This window comes from Lycium barbarum, chromosome 10 (assembly GCF_019175385.1).
Source record: "Lycium barbarum isolate Lr01 chromosome 10, ASM1917538v2, whole genome shotgun sequence".
Classification (NCBI taxonomy): Eukaryota; Viridiplantae; Streptophyta; class Magnoliopsida; order Solanales; family Solanaceae; genus Lycium; species Lycium barbarum.
The window spans coordinates 34,951,388-34,959,273 of record NC_083346.1 but is presented as its reverse complement, the minus strand read 5'-3'; the positions used below and the strand labels follow the sequence as shown (position 1 = coordinate 34,959,273).

At 33.5% G+C, this 7,886-nt stretch overlaps 1 long non-coding RNA gene across 1 annotated transcript; it reads right to left on the bottom strand.

Annotated features, from left to right (window-relative positions):
* Window positions 1-4,709: 4,709 nt before the first annotated feature.
* Window positions 4,710-7,135, bottom strand: LOC132615419 (uncharacterized). Its single transcript, XR_009572686.1, has 3 exons — window positions 6,772-7,135; window positions 5,502-6,124; window positions 4,710-5,305 (listed from the first exon to the last, which is right to left on the bottom strand). It is a non-coding gene; the product is annotated as an uncharacterized LOC132615419 (long non-coding RNA).
* Window positions 7,136-7,886: the final 751 nt, after the last annotated feature.

Sequence of the window (7,886 nt, the reverse complement as noted above, 5' to 3'; positions counted from 1 at the left end):
TATATAGATGCATGTAAGTGCAAAGTAGGTAAATATATATATATATATATATATAATGTGTGATGTAAAATGCAGAAAATAATTTTCTAGAAAAAATAATTAACAAAACGTATGGAAGTAAGAATGTGGAGAAAGAAAAAAAAAAGTTTTACAGAAATTGCTAGTGTATGCAAAGTGTTGTTAGGCAAAGAACTAAAAATGAGAGCCTCCTTTTGAGCAAAAATGAGGGGATCGGAAGTGATGAGCAAATGAAGAGGAGAAAGTATTTTTTTTCACAAATGAAAGAGATGAGGGAGTTTTTTTTAACATTGAAAAGGTGATGGGGTAAGGGTCTGTCAAAAATTGGTAAGAGTTAGAAAGAGTTGAAAAAAAAGGAAATGAGGAGAGAAGTCTTGGAAGGGGAACCGATGATGAGGGAAATTAATCAGAGAGGAGAGAGAGTTTGAGGGGGAGAGAAGGGGAGAAAAAGTTAAAAGGGGAGAGTGCAGAAAAAATAAAAGATGTAGAAAATGAGGGAGAGAGAGTGTGTAAATTTGGGTGTAGAAAAATAAAGATTTGTGTCGTTGAAAAATGAGGGAAAATGAGTGAATTTAGGGGAGAAGGTGAGAAAGTCAAAAAGAAAAAAATATGTGGGGCCCGTAGAGAAAAGATAGGCTAAAGAAAAAATTTAATTTCTTCTAATTGTGATGTGAGCAGATGTGTGTAAAATAAAATAAAATAAAAAGCTAAAAGTGGCTTTTCATAGGCCTAGAATAAAGTAAACATGTTTTCTTATTTTAGGGAGTAAAAATAAAAATGTGATTTGATCACAGGTAATTTGTATAAGGTGAATTTTAAATATCCCTTAATTAACTATGCTTGCAATAAACTCTTCTGGCTTTCTGGTACTGACGGACTGTATTAAAATATAACTAATATATATATAAAAATGCGAGTATTAATATACAATTTAAAAAAATGTAAATAAAAATGTGATTGATACTTTGAAAATGTAATGTGCTGTAAAGAAATAAAAAGAAATAAAAATAATTATTTACTGAGATATAATTGTACTGTTGTGCTGTATCTGTACAGATGACTCTGAAAAAGTAATGATTATTTAAATTAATTCAAATGAAAATAAATTGATAAAAATCCTAATCTTTACATAAATAAGGATAAGTATCAATAAATCGTATTAAAATTTGAAAAATATGTAAAAAGTTGCATTTTGTGCTATTTTGTGCTGAGACGTTAATTTCAAGTAGGATGAGCCAAAATTGGGTGTCAACATGTTGTAAGTATCTTCAATGGCGGACGACTGTATGTTGTATGTATGTATAATTATCCCACGATTTTGCATGCCCAGCATGACTGCATGCGCTGATACAGTCTATTGAATGTGCGCATACATCTTATTGTGAATGTATCGAGCATGATATGTGTGTTAATATAGTGAAATTTAGCGAACACATACAACTTATCGTGATTGTATCCAACGCAATTGTATACGTTGATACAACAAAATTGAGTGAACGCACACTGGAGCTACATGTGTACTAAACCAAAACAGTAGCTATGAAACGTAAATACTCAAACTATAGTTATGTTTTGTAATTAGACTCTGGACTATAGCTATTTATGAAATTCCTCAATTAAAGTTCGGTAACAATAAAAATGTGCTAAAGGTTTGTGAAAACAGACCTCTTTAGAAAAATATAAGAAAGTGGACATGCCCACATCTTTACAAACTTATACCTCAATTCAAAATATGTGAAACCCAAACTCCCCCAAAAATGTCAGTTCCGCCATCCCTCCCCTACTCAAAACAGAGTTTCCCTTCTCAAGTCAAGACCAAGATATATTAGAAGTTTTATTTTATATTTTTATAGTAAATATGATAGGAAATTAAGTTAGAAAAACAAATAAAAGAGGCAAAATTAGCAGCACAACTTCACAGTCCTAATCAAACAAAAAAGCACATTAACTTGGTAAAATCACCTTGTACTATGAGCAAGTACAACTCAATCCAGAGAAAAGGACAAAAATGGTCCCTTAACTATTATAGTAGGTTCAAAATAGTCCCTTAACTATGCACTTAACGGTTTTAGTCCTTTAAGTTTGTTACAAGTTAACAAAAACGATCCCTTAACTATGAGAGTAGGTTCAAAATAGTCCCTTAACTATGCACTTAACGGTTTTGGTCCTTTAAGTTTGCCATAAGTTGACAGTTTTAGTCTTGACAAAATATTCATCGAACTCTATTTGTTAGATTTGACGAGAACTATGAAAAAAAAGAAAAAATTAGTGAGAACTCTAGATCGGTCAAATAACTCGGGACAAAACCGACGGCGTTAGTCGGTTATAGGAAAAAACTGAGGAAAAACCTACAGACTTGATAATGTCAAAAAATAGTGTCTCGGGGCACAAAGACCGATGGATTCTGTCGATTAAAATCGAGGGAGTCCATTCGCTAAGTAAAATACACTAGATTCGTTTTTACTGAAAAACTAGAGAAAACTAAAGACTTCCAGTGTAGTGATTCTTTTTTTTTTTTTAAATAGTTTCCGCGCATTTTTCCTCAAAAATAACCGATGGACTTCTGTTGGTCTGTAGGACGTTAGTCGTTTTCGCCCTTTTTTTCATAGTTCTCGTCAAATCTAACAAATAGAGTTCGATAAATATTTTGTCGAGATTAAAACTGTCAACTTATGGCAAACTTAAAGGACCAAAACCGTTAAGTGCATAGTTAAGAGACTATTTTGAACCTACTCTCATAGTTAAGGGGCCATTTTTGTTAACTTGTAACAAACTTAAAGGACTAAAACCGTTAAGTGCATAGTTAAGGGACTATTTTAAACCTACTATCATAGTTAAGGCACCATTTTTGTCCTTTTCTCTTCCAGTTTCTTTCGAGTTTCAGGTTTGTGATGCCTTTGTTTTCTTTTATATTTATGGGTCCCATCTGCATCTTTAGGATACATTTTAAAATCTGAAAACAATATAATTTAGTTATTGGCATAGATATTATAATTTCAACTTTATTACACAAACTTCATTTTTTTTTTTTTTAATTTCATGTGCAGTCACACTATTAATCTGTTTGGTCAAGCTTTTAGAAGGTCACAAGTAGGGCTGGGCATAAATACCGTAAACCGAAAAATCGAACCGAAACTTTAACAAATCGAACCAAACCGAACTAGTTTGGTTCGGTGTTTGATATCCACCGTAAAAAAATCGAAACCGAAATAGCCGAACCGAAGTTTGATAAAACCGAACCGAAAAACCAAACGCGTACGCAAATTTAATACATTACCCAAAAAAAAAAAATAGCCCAGGCCCATTAAGTTTAAAGCAAAAAAAACCAATTGTAGTAAGTCCTCTTTTTCATTTGTATCCCTAATTTTCCACTTCAATTGAGAAAATCAAATATCCTTAACAAAGAAAGGTAACTAGGATATGTCTTTAGGATTAATGTATGTCATTTATGTGTTTTCTTAATTATTCTTACGGTATGTATATAACACCTAGTAATCCTATATCATGATTATAGTTTTCTGTTCTTGTGTATCCTGTTTGTTTGATTTTGATTTCAATTTATCAGTTTTAAGTTTTATTGCTTTTGAGAATATGAATTAGTGTCAATGGAATCGCTTCTAATATTATATCAAAAATATCGAATTGAAAAAACCGAAACCGAACCGAACTAGTTTGGTTCGGTGTTCGGTGTCCACCTTCAAAAAACCGAACCCGAAATAGCCAAACCAAAGTTTGATAAAATCGAACCGAAAAACCGAACACCCACCCCTAGTCACAGGTGCTTATTTTTTCCAAAAAGTACTTATTCTAAAAAAGTAAGGTGTTTGACCAAACTTTTGGGAGAAAATATGTGCTTCTGGGAGTAGCAGAAGCAGCTTTTTAGAAGCTAAAAAATGAAGTTTTTTCCCAAAAGCACTTTTGAGAAAATACACGTAGAAAGATTTTTTACAAGCTTGGTCAAATACTAATTGCTGCTCAAAAGTGTTTTTTAAATTAATTGACTAAACACAAACTGCTTCCCATCAAAAGTATTTTCTTGAATAGCACTTCTGGAAAAACACTTTTCAACATAAGTTGATTTTAAAAGGTTGGCCAAACAGACTTATGAAATGAAAGAAAATATTATAATGTCATATAAATTGAAACAAAAATTATAAGTACCATCCGAGAAAAAAATCATATAGGAGCCCACCCCTAGACCTTACTCCTACCTTTTGACAGGTAGAGAGACTGTTTTCGATAGACCCGGCTCAAGAACAGATGAAAGAGCATCAGGAATAATAAACAGTAATAATAAGCAGTAATAACAACAACATAATAGGATAACATAGTAAAAGAAACAATTGAATAGTATGATAAGCTTAAAAGCAGTATACAAAGGCATGTCAAAATACTATAGAAAGCAGGTTGTGCTTCATGTACTTGAAATATACTCTTTTTTGTAGTTACTTTTATGGTTTCATCTCCTGATTGTTTTTGTTTAATATAAGATACAGTTTCATCACATATTATTTAAACTAGAATGGATGCCCGTGCAGCAATAATTTAAGTTGTGGTGCATTCTTATTCATCCACCTTTTGTGTGCTAGTTTAATTTACATGAAAAAAATATTGTCTGAATATAAAATTGCAGCATACTAAATCAAGGTTACATAGCATTATCTTCAGAAAAGAATTGCACATGAGCTTAACTTTATAGATGCAAACGCTATGAATACAAAAATGCAAATGCTTAAAGAGCTCTCAACACGTCAATTCTCCAACACACATTTGAAATCTTATCTTCTGCAGGAGCTTCAATTTTTTGCAAATGGTCTTGCATTTTTTTTTTTGATCATGATTCATGAGAAGAAATTTTATTACTTGATAAAAAATCTATAGGGAGCACGGTGTGAGTGAGACATCACAGTAGTACAAGTATTTAAAGTTACTGACGATGGAGAATCGTCATTTCAAAATTGTTGATCATACAAAAGATGCTTATCTTCTACTAAAGTGGCTAAACAAAGTGGCAACATCTGCTGTCGGGAAGCGTGTTGTTGTTACTGCCGTGGAGTGCTAGAGACCATAGAGAGAGTTGTTGCCTCCTGTTGGTTATTTGTTAAAATATCCAAAATGTCTTCCGGTGATTCTCAAAAAGTGGTCGTGGGTTCCGCTTGCAACGAAGAGGCTCTTTTCCATGAAGGCAAACTCACTCTTGCATTCAAGATCTTCACACCCGTTCATGTTCTGATCGATTAGAAAGACCAACCCAGGGATATGATGTAGTGGTGGATCACCTAGCTGCCTGATTAGTGACATGCAGTCATAAAAAATGGGTGAGTAAAGAGCATTATATTTTTGGGTAAAGTGAGTACCTCTGTGGCGGCGACATTTATCTCTAGAGGCATCAGGTTGTAGTTAAAAGCAAACTTTAGACTGTGTAGCAGAGCATGGTTTTGAAGGTGAACAACCTACTCAAATAATGAGCTGTGAGAGCTTACCTTTGACCGACCTTTCGAAGAGCAGTCATTATATGGTGGTAGGAGGTGACAGGTATCCCGTGAAATTAGTCAAGGTACGCGCACGGACATCACGGTCATCAAAAAAATATACATGCTTAATTATAAATGCTGTAAATTTCTAAGAATTTGATGTGATGAAGAGCCTAATTAGGCTACCTATTGTGTTAGAATTGTTTTGCCATGCAAATGAAACTATAGTTCTCATATAAGAGCAGTCCCAAGGCTAGAACAGATGAGAAGAAATAACCTAGTATTTTTGTCTCTACCGGGAATTGAACCTGAGACCTCATACACATCTATATTGCGCTAAGAGCAAGACACAATGAGAAATCGAAAAGAACTAACGAAGCATTACATATCCATCTAAAGTAACTTCTTCTTCTCTCCTCCATTTCCTTTTCCTTTGGCTTGCACTTTCTTGTTTTTCCTTTGCTTCTTGTAGTAGAATACGTCACCCGTACATGTCACACATACACATACTAATACTCAATTCTGTTTGTTATTAGGTCTCCTTGTCTTGTAGGTTGATGTTTGCAGATACTGCTCAATTCAGTGGCATCTGGACCACCTTCTTTTCCTTGACAAAAGAGTTGATGGTGCTGCTGCGACATAGAAAATGAACTATATCAAATGGATAGTGCACGATGACGCATCCCAGTGCAGATGCAGAGGAAAATTGGAAGTAGCATAGCAAAACTTGTTAAGTACGATATGACTTATGAGATCTTTCTCTATCAACATAAATCAATATCAAAAGGGTAATGTATTCTAAAAACAACTTATCTACCCTCTGCTCTGCCAACTAAAGATGTCGAGAAGAGTAACCTGTGCCTAATATATAGTAATAATATAAATGTGGATTGTCAATACTAACTATGACTCCTATACAAAAGATAACTTATCCATTAAAATTAATCAAAGAACCACGGACCTCACAGGTTTCAATGTTCCCTAGCTGGCACAACTGATTTACTGAAGTGATGAGTTTCAATAGTTAATTGTTTCTTCTACTTGCTTTTTCATTTTTTCTTAAACATTGTCTATCCAATAAGGAAAGCAGTGCCAACAAACTACAAAGCAAACAGAAAGAAATGTAATTTTTCCAAATTCTCAAACCAAAACACATGAAAGTCAAAAGGCAATATTGACTTAATAAATAAGAAAACCAATATCTCAGGGAAAGAAAGCAAATAAACCCAGAAACTCGAAGGAAAAAACCCCAGAAAGTTACAATTAGACCAAAAATTACCTCCAATATCGATAGCTAAATGTGAAATTTCATCACCAAATTGATCCACCAGCTCAGAACTGGAATCACTCTCCTCTAATTTCCCATCAATTTGCTCTACCTTCACTTCCGATTTTCTTCTTCTCCTTCAAGTTGAACCCTCCATAGTGTAAAAAAATTGTAATTTTGAACGGTTGAATAAATAGCACTCTCATTCGTCAAAAAGGGTTGCTGCCTGCTTTCATCACAACTTTGTCACCTTTGAATTTAGGTTTTATTGATTTGAGATTTTCTGCGAATTTTTGTTGTTCTCCATGAAAAGACAGAGGAGACGCACAAGAATAGAGGGAAAGAGGGAAAGAGAAAGATGAGGGAACACGTGTTTGTCAATTGCTTGGTAAATTTGAAAGCCCTGCCATTGAAGTTAAAAGTACCAAAATACCCCTTGTTTGTCGCACGTTTATGGTACAATTTTCTTTGCATTTGGTACATTATTTGATGCAGTGTTCGTCCCCTAAACTGTGGTTTCTAATATATAATAATATATACAGGTGCAAAAATGCTGACTTTAAATATAATCCACATCTTGACTAATTTGTATGCATTATTAGCATGCTTATTATATATAATTAACATATTTAAATATGAAAGGAAAACTACTGTAATTTTGTCACAACTAAACATAAGAAATAAAAGTCTAAACAAATATATGGCTATCAGATAACATACAATTTTTAGCAGAAAAACAAGTTTAAATTTGGAAAAGGTTGGAAACAACATCTATAGATTCATCAATAATGTATAATAAAATAATATAACTTTGTTCATGTGTTGAGCCCGGACTGTCGTCACTAGTTAACCATATACAAGGGAATGAGGAGCTTCCCGTTCATATAAATTTATGGAAATACCCTTTGAGCTTTTGTCCTTTATTTTGCTTTATTGCCTGTCATTATACTTGTGGGTCCCATTGACCTTTCAAATATGAGACCTCTCTGCTTCAGTCTGCATTTCACGAGTCAATTTCTCAAATGGTCACTCAACTTAAGCTAATTATCTAGCAAAGTCATTTATCTATCTTTTGTTCCTCATATGATCATTGAAGTTAATATATTTGCCTTACAAAGTAACAAAGG